Here is a 13,018-nt window from a genome sequence, read left to right on the forward strand (position 1 = left end):
TGGCAATATTAATTTCCTTCTCAAAATACCAATGAGGCTTTGTGTTGTATACTGATAGGGAGCGGAGACCACCCACCTCACTCTGGTCTCACACACACACACACACACACACACACACAAGGGCACACGCTGCCATATTTAGAGTAACGCAATACTAAGTTGTCTATGCACTGTTCAGATCCAATCAAAATTGCATAAAGTGGAACTGTCCAATAGTGCTGCGAGGTCCAGCGTATATTTTGAGTTTATACACTATCTGTGCCATGAATCATTACTTTTCATTTGGAATAGTTTTCTTTTACCTTCCCAAAGGGCCCTTGTCTGGCTATCTTTCCCAAACAGTGTAACCCAGTACTTTGAATAAACATGAGGAGCCTGTATACCAAATATTTGTAGGACTGGGATGGTTGGAAGTGCATGCTATAATATTGTATACATGAGTGAGAGAGGGAGCTCAAGCGAAACTTATAGGGTAACAGGAGAAGACAGCAGAGGGGGGGGGGGGGGGGCAGGAAAAAACAATAGCCAGCGTGATTAAAAAGAGACGTCGTTCTTTTTCTGCTCATCCAGATGAAAGTGAACAATTCATTATTTACTTATAATAGAGATACAATGGATATGCTGTTTTTTGGGAGGGAGACACAGAACCTCTCTGCATACAGGTGTAGCACCATTTATACTCGGATTCAATGCATGCATGTTATAGAGCAGATGCTACTTGTGAAGGTGGAACACATGTGACCATTAAATGCCTGCCTGATCTACAGCATGACCCCATTTTGGCCACGTTAATGGAAGCAGCGCTGTGAAGTGGGAGGAGCAACTGGGCTCGCCGCTCGTTTTGTTGCAATTAAGAGCAAAATGTGACACCAAATTTGCCAATTAATCTAAAACTTAAGTTGCAGATTGTATTGTAAGATTAGTAGTTAACTCTTCACCTTGTATATATTATATTATCATTATATATCACACATGTATTCAGCTTTTGTACAGATGATTCAAACTGCATATGGAGCAGTATAATCTTATGATAGATACATTTGTATTATATTTTTAGTTTACATGAGTGTAAGGTCGTTGTGTGGCCAGTCTTTGCAGTATTTTTACATTTTATTATACTTGCTGAGTGCTGACTTCACGTTTGGCCTGTATTAGCACCTTTTTTTTCTTCTTCTTCTTCCTTCATGGCTGTCCTATCCAGGTGTAGGACTATTTGTGTAGGACAGGACTGTAAGCTCAACATCGGCCTCTAAAAATAAGCATTAAGCGAGTATTAAGGTGCCCTTGTGACTGTGAGGTTTATAAGCACAAACTGCGGTTTGCACGTGGAGGTAAAACACAACACAGTGCAGGTACAGTACGCTGGAAAAACCATATATAATTCTCCAGACACGGAAACTTGAAAAGTCTGGAGTCGGCGTGAAATATGTGTTTTAATGACCTAATTGCTTAATGGCCTTTTCAAAGTTTTATAAATATGATATGATATAAATCATTTTGCAGAGGGGGGAAAAAAAGGCTTGTCCACCGCAGACCACCGTGGTTTTAGGTGCTTCCTTTAATGACCTAAACAAAGAAATGCATTTAATAAAGTAACTTTCCCAAAATGTCCCTGATGTTCTGGCAGTGCCCCTTTATGAACTCACATTATAATCAATTATTCTGTCTGTTAACTCCAATTATTCGGATTTCTCTGATGCATGACACTGGAAACTATTTCCTGATACTCACCACGATTGTGACATCAAGTCGACTCTCCCTGCAGCATGAATAACTGTTTCCACTGATCAGTGTGTGTTTGAGGTCACGCTTTAACGTATGAAGTCATGATGTCTTGTCAGGGAAGGATCCCAGCTGATGAATGCTGTGCAGCAGCATCTGTGTTTGTCCACATTGGCCACTGGTCTCCTTTCGAGATGGAATATCGATAATTCCTCCATTGATTCACGTGATCCGGATCGTGTGAACACGTTTCGGCGACTCTGTACCTGCGTGTGTGTGCATGTGTGTTGCATATCTAGTTTTGTCACACCCCTAATTGCACGGTGTGTTCTGTGACCTCATGTGTTTACCCTGTCGTTGAGTACTGCTGCTGAAACGCACGGCCGAGGCAGCTGAAATCTCATACTCCCTGGCCCCCGATCGCTTACTAATGAAGAAACACTTTCCGAGCGGCCTGCTGCTGCTGCCGCCGCTGCCTTTTCCCTTCTGCCTCACTTAACTCTCGGCTTATCACATAACAAAACAAACCTCTGCTCCACGACCACCTTGGAGGACGTTTGGGTGGTTTCGGCTGTTGCTTTTTGTCGGTTTTTGTTATTGGCTGGGAGATTTTCTTCTCTTTTTTTTGCCGTTTTGACACCTTCGCTATCTCATATTTCACACTTCATCTCAATATCTCAGTAATTAACACCAATTTCCCATCCTGAAGCCCTTCCTCTGTTTCTTTTTTTCCCTACCAGCTAATGCTGTTCATCTCTCCATCCGCCCTTCATTCCATCACTCCCTCTTTCTCTCTCTCTGCTCCTGGATTCAGGGCTTGTTTACTCTCCCGGATCACAGCACTGACTCGCATCCATGAAATGATGCAATTAAGGTTCCCACTGGGGCTCAATCTGTCATGTTAACACATGCCGAACCCCCCACAGAGGGCTGAGAGCGGCGCTGAGTGTTGGTCGACAGGTAAGGCTGCTGGTTGAGGTCAGTGTGATGTCTTGCACTGCAGAAGAACCCAACGGTCTGTTCCTATTTATTACTCTACTCAGATGCAGCTTTTTGTCAGAAGAGACTAACTGAAATGAGAAATGGGTTTAAAGATAATAAAAACTGGGGGTCGACACGCCGTGAGCTGTAGAGTAAAGGCTGTAGGCTTCGTGATGCGTTCAAAGACCTTACTGGCGGTGGGTCGCATTTACAGGACACTGTAATGACAGCAACGGATAAAAGGAACCGTTTTACATTTTGACGTCTCTGCCTCGAGTGATGTCACTTGAGGCAGCATCTGTTGGAACCAGACTTCTGCAAACTGCCCTTTATTTCTGCTGTGGCTATTAGCTCGAGGCTACATTAGCTGCTACTAGCATGACGCAGCCATTTCCCTCTTTTGTTGCACAAATAATAAGAAAACACAACGAGGATAAACAATAAAATGAGCAGTAAACACGCACAGCTTATTCCAAATACACTAAATATATACATATACACAAAAATAACTTAGTATTTAAATAACGACAACCCAAAACGTAACATAACATAACGAATACCCAAAATGTTATTAGACACGACTCGAAAGGAAGATAGGCGCCTTCAAATTTTGGATTTAATTGATGAGTTTGCTTCACTCAAAACCTGTTCAATTTTATACGTAAAAAGTAGATTTTTCTTTCTGATTTTATCTTTTCTATCGTGTTCGTGCTCAGGTGATGCTGCACCACAGTTTGCACACATCACTTATTCTCTGTCTCTGTCTGCTTCCCCTCCCCGGGATCCTCGGCGGCGCTAGGTAAGCAACTGATGTCGGCTGGAATGGACCACCTAGGTATAAGTTTCCATGCGGGGGTATCCCCTCAAAGCGAGGACATTTTTTCCCAAACACATTAAAAAGAGTTATGCAAATGGTTTACGGCGGCGCTCGTGCGGCTGTATTGTTATATTAATCTGTATACACTGTGGCTCATCTTGGCAGGGCCTTTTTGTTTGCCTTCACTCTTAATCTGCAGGGCTCATCACGAGCTTACATCACTCCGAGTCAACAGAGGGACATCCGCTGCAGCCTCACCGCTAACACTAGTGCTGACACCGGGGTCAAACAGTGTGTGTGTGTGTGTGTGTGTGTGTGTGTGTGTGTGTGTGTGTGTGTGTGTGTGTGTGTGTGTGTGTGTGTGTGTGTGTGTGTGTGTGTGTGTGTGTGTGTGTGTGTGTGTGCGTGCGTCAACCGAAGCCAGGCGAAGCCAAAAAGTGTCCGCTGATGTTCGCAGGCACCTGATCCCTGCAGCCCAGCAAACTAGTCCTCCTCTCATTTACAACAAAAAAACCACAAATGAACTATTTTCTGATGACCGTGTTCTCGTACGTATTTGCTCTTCAAACAATGACTTCCCTCCAGAACTTTCCTGCCTGACGAGAAACGAGAAGAGGGAAAGAAAGTAAAGCCCAGTTGGGTTTTCTGTGCTTGCAGAGATGTGGTTTTCCCTGACTGAAGTGGGGCCATAGCTTGCATCAGCCCTCGTGTCTGTGTGTGTGTGTGTGTGTGTGTGTGTGTGTGTGTGTGTGTGTGTGTGTGTGTGTGTGTGTGTGTGTGTGTGTGTGTGTGTGTGTGAGTGTGTGTGTGTGTGTGTGTGTGTGTGTGTGTGTGTGTCCAGGCCAGTGAACTCTGCCAGATGCCTGCCGCCTTGTTATCTGTACAGGCTCGGCCTGTTGGGCTGAGCTGTGCGGGCCAAACAGTTTATCACACCACGAGCAAAGAGGTCGGAGACTTGTACATGTGATAGCACACAGCAAACACACACACACACATACACACAGACACACGGAGTACACATGCACACCTCGGCATGATTCTCTAGGACCACGCTGCAGTGTGTGTGTGTGTGTTGACCCAGTCATTTCATCATCAATCAGACACACACACACACGACAAAAACTCAAAACCTGCTGAAACCAATTCAAAAGAACAGTGTGACATTTGGGAGATACATTCAGGTTTACCAGGAATCGTCATCCTGCTGATGTGTAGAGGCCCCTCGGTTACAAACCTCCCTGTAGAGACTTTATTATCACACATCATCTGTTATAACAAATATCCACTGTTGATCTCTTAACTTCTCCTCTAAGGAAACCATCAGGTTAAATATTTTAGTTTAACCAAACCTGCGAAATGAAAGACATTCTCTCAGCCGTGTTTAATGATTATTAGCAAGCGTGACCGTGCTGACATGCTAAATTACAACGCTGACTTCCGTATTAAGCCGTGCACGAGTACAGCCTCACACAGCTGCTGGCATGTAGACCCGTTTGAGGGATGAGCCAGGCTTGCTGTTCCCCTCCTCTTCCAGTCTTTACGCTGAGATAAGCAACCCAGCTCTTGGCTTCAGCTCCGTACCTAACGTACAAGAAAGAAAATCAATGCATTATCCCAACAAGCGTAATCAAGAAAAGCTTTTTTAACGAGTCAGAACCCAAATAAAATCTCCTCTTGTCTAATGAATCAACGGGGTGATAAAAAGAAGAAGAAAAAGACAGCCGTATTGTTTATGGCTCTGCTATCACAACACATTGCAACAGTGCACGGCCCCTCAGTCAAACCCACACACACACACACACTCACACTCAACACAATCACACACACACACACACACTCAACACAATCACACACACGCACCCCCACGTCTCCAACTCCTGCGTCAGAGCACACTCTAGGAAAACGAATCATAAATAAATGGAGTCAGTGTTATCACAGAAACGGAGGATTACAGAGTAAACACGGCCGTCTCCTCGGAGAAATATTGAACCGAACGAGAAATATTGCCCATTCATTCTCATCAGTGCCACATAAGGTAAAAACACATATGGTGTATCATTTTTCTCTGGCAATGCTGTGGTGTGCCGCCTCGCCATTGCCAAAGCCCTAATCCTCTTGGTTTGGTACAGAGACTGCCTGTGTTGGTGGTGTGTGTGCATCCTAATCTCTCCAAAGCTCTGTGTCTAATGGCTGCACTGCCTCTCCGAACACTGTGTACTTCCAGTTTAGCTACAGCCTAACAGGCATGACAGGAAGGGGCCGTTACACAAACGGACCGGGGAGGCATTAAAGGCCCGGTCTGCAGTTCCGTGACAGTATATAAATCGTGGATATATTCACAATTAATTACAGAGACTCTTATTTTTGACTCTCAAAAATCAGCTTACTCAATCAAACCCCCGTCAACCAGTTCAATAGTATAAGCAGGCTCCCATCTTTTCTTTAGACTTCAATCATCTCTCAATCATTAAGCCTTAAGCTTTCCATAAAACAGTGACAAATGCCAATCACCCAACATGAATATATTCCATTTATAATGATATAAAAGGTAGAAAAACCTTAAATTGTTGTAGGATAAATGTGTTGCTTTGGCCTTGGAGATTTCTTCATAGCAATATAAATATATAATGATGCAGCATTGCTTTAAAACAGTCTACCATTGGACTGATTTCAGCTGATTCTACTGTCTTTTTTCTTGTTATAAGCGAGGCAGATCACTCCTCACATAGCACAACAACCATTTAAAGGGTAAAAATGGTGATGCTTCAAACAGGAGACGGAGTAAATGTGTAAAAGTCGCTGCACATCATCATGGTGATGAGTAGCAGCAGACTTCCTCCCTTCTCTCCCCACATCTGTGACATTGTCCTCCCTGCTGTCCTCATCAGACCCTCGCAGGTGTCCCGTCCCCTGACCCCCTGACCTCCTGACCTCTACTCTTTCACCCCCTCACACCTGGGTGACTCCTTTGCACACCGCCTCCGAACCCTGACCTCATGCTGTCCATCATCCTGGGGATCACCTGGTAAAAACACGAACAAAAAACCCATCTATGGTAACTCTGATGAAGCGCCTCACACAGTATTCATATATATTTTACAAACTTGCATGTCTTCTTTACAGTTTGGTGTCACGGCGAGTAACATTTGTTGGCATGTTAATCCCCCGAGCGTGTCATTAAACAGAAGAGGAAATTACAACGAGCAGCCCTTTCACAATTAAGTCATTAGGGGACAGTGTTTAACTCCAAAATGTTAGCCAGCAACGATTGAATTAGGGTTAATTTGACTTTCCAGAGCACTGGTGGTCCTTTCATCTCTGCGGGCGAAGAGAATATGCATCTGAATAGTCACGAATATGCACCCGCATGTCACTAATACACATGAAAAAGTAGGATTTAATGCGTGCAGAAGGGCCGTCTATATGCCTGTGTGACTGACCACCAACATGGTTCCAGGAATCTTATTTCCACATCGGTGGAGGGGGGGGGGGCTCACTCCAACCTCATCATTTATGACGGATATGTTATATCTTTTGAGCAGGTGGGGGGGGGGGGGCTTTACATAAATGACATCTGATCTCTTTGTGGGCCATCCCTTTTCAAGTCGAGGAATCAAAGACCACCAATGTGTTACACCTCTAATGTGGTCACAAGAGGAGGAGGAGGATCTGCAGATCTGGCACACACACACAGTCTTGATCCGATCCCCCCGAGTCCACGCTGGCGGATTGAACACAGCTCTCTGATCAACTCCTGCACTTGCCACACACTGTGTTAGCACCGACAACGTTTATCATGCTGTTTAACTGTTGACGGCCACATTCCCTTTTCCCTCCCCTCGCTCCTTTCCCTTTTGGCAGGCGGGATTAAGTTTAATTGTATCGTTTATGACAGATACAGAGTGAGGTTTGGCGCTAATTCAAGGCAGACCGTGCACAGCCATTTTATGGTTTCTTTCCACCTCACTTACTGATGTGTGGTGGTGACACGTTTGACAAAAAACCCATCCAAGATGGAGGTTTGGGTGTGGGGATTGAAAATGAACTGAGAGAAAACTTTTACACAAACCAATTTTCAATTCCCAGTCACCCTTAACCACACCTTCTACGAGCACGCTCCTCTACGGGAGCGATTGGTCGGGTGGTTTTGCTGCTGGAGCACATCTGGAGCACCCCGGGGCCACCTGCCCAGAATCATCTGAGAAGTAGTGGGATGGGATATTGGAGGAACCCGCCATTTGTGTTGATTGATAGCAGAAAAGTCTGGCTTGCTGTGTGTGTGTGTGTGTGTGTGTGTGTGTGTGTGTGTGTGTGTGTGTGTGTGTGTGTGTGTGTGTGTGTGTGTGTGTGTGTGTGTGTGTGTGTGTTTTTGACCTGAATATAACTGATTAAGCTAATCAATACTGTTCTACCTCTGACATTGTTTCATCTCTGTTTGTCTGAATAACTTTTTTTGTACTGTAAGTTTTCATCCAAGAGAAAAAGGTTTTATTTAGTAAAAAAAAGAACATAAATTCAGGGTATACTTTTTTGAATATCGTCTCAACAAAAATCACAACATAAAATATTATGATATAATATATTCTGATGTAAATGAGTGTTTTTTATCACCAGTTCTGTTTTGCCAGGTTTAAACTCAGGACTGTGACATGTGAAGCTGGAGGTAGCAGGGGATTAGCCTAGCTTAGCATTAAGACTGGATGTAAGAGGAAACAACCAGCATGGGTCCGTCCAAAGTAAAAAATATAATAATCTATAATCTATCAGCTGTGCTGTTTAAACCTTACACCACCTGACCTTGCCTCCCATTTCCTTTGACTGATACCTGTGAGCCGTTTCCAATACATCAATGGATTTTTCCTCCTGCTTTTTCTTAATATCTTAGTTTGGGTTCCTCATCCTGACAATCTCCACTTCCCTTACTTTGTCCTGCTGATGAAAACCATGTGATAAGGAGCAGGAATAAGTAGACCTTGAGTGGAGACTGTAAGTATTAATGATGAAGACAAAACAAAATGAGTAAGTGGACATTGTTTTGTCAACCTAATATATATTTCCGTCACATTCCTGTACCCCCATTCTTACATTGCCCTTTGTTTGCCCCCGCCTCTCGTAGTCTGTCCTCTCACACAGGTGAGCTGTCACACCTGGACCCTATGATTACACCATGTGACTCTCCACCCCCCACTCCTCAAACAAACACCATCTTTTGGCAACAAAGACACCTCTACAATTTGCCCTTCAAACACACATCTTAAAACGAGTGTGTCGTTTGACGGAGAGCAGGATTCCGGGAGGATAAATGGAGTTAATATGAACGTGAAAGGTCATAATACAATCGGTGGAAGAAAATGATTGAAAAAAGGGTCTCGCTGGTGATGCTGCATTTCATAACGCTCTCCGTGGCTCATCATCGGGAAAGGTAGGAAGTTTTATCTCCAAGGGGTTAAATGGTCTACTATCTTTTAAAGGCAAACTAGGATTACAGTTAATCAAGAGCAGTCAAATGAGGTCTATCAGGATGGCAGGAATCTGCAGTTCAGTCTCCTCCGTTGGTGTCAGCATGTCAAATGAAGCGATGCGTGGCCTGTGTCTAATTTACTGGCCTTTTATTGCAGTGAGTGTGGGTGTGAGAAGATTTAACGGCAGCTACGAATGAAGCTTGTTCGCTTGTTTCCGTAGGCCTTGTAGTTTATTGCGCTTTTGTTTATGACAGCACATTTTAATGGGGGAGAAATTATTACCGCTGAGAAGTTAAGGACTGCCGGTGAATGCTCGGGAATGAGAAAGGTGTTTCATAAGTACTTACGGTAATGCAGCTGCAGTAAATTGGTTCAAGTGTGGTCAAAAGATCCGGTAAGCTATAAAGTATTTACATTTACTTGAATTTAATGCCATTTCATTGGAGACTAAACATTCTTCTTTTTCTTCACTCCTTTTATCCTTTTAATTACCTTTTTAATTAGTTTTATCTAAAGAGTATACATGTACTTAATGCAATATATCATGCAGCAATGTAGCGTCAAAACACATGTATCTGTTCCTGATGTGTCGTGGCTTCATGATGTTCAAATTTAATTTGACATTTTTATGTGAATTCTTGAGCACGTGCTTTGTACGTTTTTTGTTGTTGTTGTTGTTGTTTTTTGTTTAATCTAACAAGATGGGGCTCTAAATCCCACGTCCACTGGTTGAGAGGAGCTGGTTTAAAGTTTTTTTGTTTTTTTTTCTGATTTGCTATCAAAAAAATGTATTTGTTCAAAACTGTTGTCAGTTTCACAATTGTTAAAAATGAAAAGGTGGACTCGGTAGAGTGCAGAAGTCTGTGTGTAGTTCCGTTAGCTGTTTGCAAACTGTTGGACCGCCGGCTGCAGAAGAGCGTAGAGGCAGAGAAGCCCAATTAAAGGGTCATTCCATGAAAACAGCCAATATCGGGGTACCATATACCTGTACCTCTCAGATTTTGCTGAAAAGCGGTGAAAATATGCCTTATGTTACCAAACGAGGGAATCTGAAGTTTCAGGTCAATATCTCAAACGGTTTGCCCGTGGCGTCCATTTGAATTTCAAGTGCCACGCCCCTTTTTGACACATTGGAATTTCGCATTTCATTTTTTTTTGCATTTTTGGGGGCCCATAACTTCTGTTCTAATAGTGATAGAAGGCTGAAAATTGGTGTGTTGGTTCATTGTAGTTTGTACTATACAAACTATACAACATTCCTTACTGTTTGGGTGAGAGGTGGGTCACTAAAGTCGTAAAAAAAATGATTTTTCACTTTTTGGGTGCCCCTAGCACCACGATTAATGATCATATTTATTCTAAACTTAGAAATTCCAATGTGTCAAAAAGGGGCGTGGCACTTTAAATTCAAATGGACGCCACAGGCAAACCGTTTGAGATATTGACCTGAAACTTCAGATTCCTTTGTTTGGTAACATAAGGCATATTTTCACCGCTTTTCAGCAAAATCTGAGAAGTGTCATGTACATGGGTGGCTGAGTTTGCATGGAATCTATTATCTATGTACAAGTCCCACTGACATACAATCCCCCTGCTAAATCAGTCATTTCACCAGATGAGTCTATTATCTTCCTTAACCTATGATGAATAACAGAAATGATTAAGGCTGAACAATGATCAACTTTTCTCCAAAAGTTAGTTACTGTAAACTTGACAATTGATTATAATATGTCATGGTTATAAAATATTAAACTGTGCTTCTCTAAAACTGAATGTGGATTCTAAAGTGAAATCGAAGGCCGAGGGCCCGACGATGCTTAATGACCTGACGACCTTTTGTCCCGACCTCCACAGGTCAGCGGCCGATGCGCCGCAGCACACTGGGGGTCAGCAGCCGGGGCTCTGCAGCTATGGTCAGACCACTTCCTGTTGTGTGGGATGGAGGAATGTTAACGGCATTTGTCAGCGTAAGTCATTCTGCGGGATTCAGTGACAGCACAAGTACAATGACCCATTACCCAGAGTTCACAGGTTATCGCTTCGGCATCTCTGCAAAACAACAAATACGAGGAAACACGTGTGAGGAAGTTCTAATTCTTGCATTTCTGGCTCCATTCTTTGGATTTTTGTATTTATATCACCATTGGAATCATCATGGGAAGTACTCAGTTTTTAGGTACTTGTGCTTCACATTTCTTTACTCTTTTACTGACTAAATGTATCCGACAGTCTTATTTATTTATTACTTTGCATGTTAAGATTGGATACGTGTGATGAGAACAACAGGGAGATAAGGAGGTAAAAACATATTCTTGCAAAATGAACTTAAAACTTACGCGTGAATGCATCAGCAATACTCTAATTGTATAAATAATGCTCTGAAACTGCTCATCATAATGAGCATATTGTGCAATACTAGAACGTTTTGGGTAAGTAGAACTGTAAATTCTAGGGGAAGAGGTTTAAAGCTGCACTAATCAACACTTCTGATTGACAGTTTATCAAATTACTCTTTTAGCGTCTTTCAGCCCAAACAGCAAAGTTAGTGACTAGTTGATGAATATATTGTTGCATTTAGCAGCTAAATAATCAAATATTTCCCAACAAAACAGATCAAAGATTAGTTAATTTTGAACTGACGCCATGAAACAAGACTCAAAATGAATGTAACCATAACTGTTGTCAGCATCTTCCCAGATGTTCCCGTAACACGCAGATGCCAAAAATTACCACTTGCCCATCTGACAATTCCTGAAGAGCTTTCTCAATTATTAAATGTTTTGTTACCAGTTGGCAAAACAAAATTCAGCAATATTTCAAAACTTCACTCAATATTTACTTGACAATTTAATGGAAACACAGCTAATGTTGCGTTTGCAGCTTTTCTTCTGTTTAATCGATTTGATTTTTTTTCATAAGCCAGTGTTCAGATGTTAGTGATGTTGATCCACAGTGTGTCTATTGTCCTCCTCAGCGGTGTGCAAGAAGTCATGCGTAAACGGAAGATGTGTGGGACCAGACAAGTGTTCATGCTCCGCGGGCTATGAAGGACCTCGGTGTGACGAAGGTACAACGCACCGAGTCATCGTCCGTCTCGTGTTTCTAATTTCTCGACGCTCTTTCCTGCATCATTTACCGCAAGGATTTCTATCTGCCGCTCGAAATAATGTTTCATATTGACTCCAGATGTGAACGAGTGCGGTTTCCTGGAGAGGCCGTGTTCCCAGCGCTGCATGAACACACACGGTAGCTATCGCTGTTACTGTGAACCTGGACACACGCTCCGTGCAGATGGATACACCTGCAGCAGTGAGTCACTTCCTGTGAAACAGAACGTTTGAAACACCACGATCTTAAATATGAAACCTGAGGGATGATATTTCTCATGTTGGATTGGGTTTTTACGCAAAAAAAGATCCTCTTTAAACCACAATAGACCCCTCTGAGAACTTGGTTCTCCGTTTACACACCTTTGGGGGGCTAAGGTAAATATTTATAATAGAAATTCACAGTTTATGTTATAGAAAGTAATATCGTAACAAAGTGGTGATGGACGATTTAAAGGGCACAAAATATAACGTGGTAGTGTGTGTGTGTGTGTGTGTGTGCGCGTGTGTGTGTGTGTGTGTGTGTGTGTGTGTGTGTGTGATCCAGTGGCCCGTGTTTCTCTGACCGATCCTCAGCCAGTGTTTCCCCGTCTGTCTTCCAGGAGAGGCCGAATGTTTCTCCCTGCGTTGCCAGTTTGGTTGCCAGATGGAGAGGGGGGGAGCGGTGCGCTGCCTGTGTCCCCCCGGCCTCCACCTGGCCGCTGACAACAAGACCTGTGAAGGTAACGGCCCTTCAGCTCATCCCGAAAACACCACTTTTCTATGTTTATCGTCATTAACGCTGCCGAGATCGTAGCTAACGTCGTTATTTCGCTTTAACTCATCACTAGTGTATGTGTTGGCAGACAATTATCACCCCTCAGCTTCAAGGGTGTCTTTCAGCTCGTTGTTTTGGTTTCACGGCCCACAACACAACCCCAATGTATGCT

General features: G+C 43.2%; 1 protein-coding gene across 1 annotated transcript in view; it reads right to left on the minus strand.

The window, feature by feature from the left end:
* The window catches only part of gab1 (GRB2-associated binding protein 1), a 194,961-nt gene extending 183,873 nt beyond the window's left edge, over nucleotides 1-11,088 (minus strand). Inside the window, exon 1 of the mRNA XM_084005739.1 lies at nucleotides 11,085-11,088. The gene's annotated coding sequence lies outside the window, so the exon portion shown is untranslated. The remainder of the gene's footprint in view (nucleotides 1-11,084) is intronic.
* Nucleotides 11,089-13,018: the final 1,930 nt, after the last annotated feature.

The sequence above is a fragment of the Eutrigla gurnardus genome (assembly GCF_963514095.1).
Source record: "Eutrigla gurnardus genome assembly, chromosome: 3".
NCBI classification, from domain to species: domain Eukaryota; kingdom Metazoa; phylum Chordata; class Actinopteri; order Perciformes; family Triglidae; genus Eutrigla; species Eutrigla gurnardus.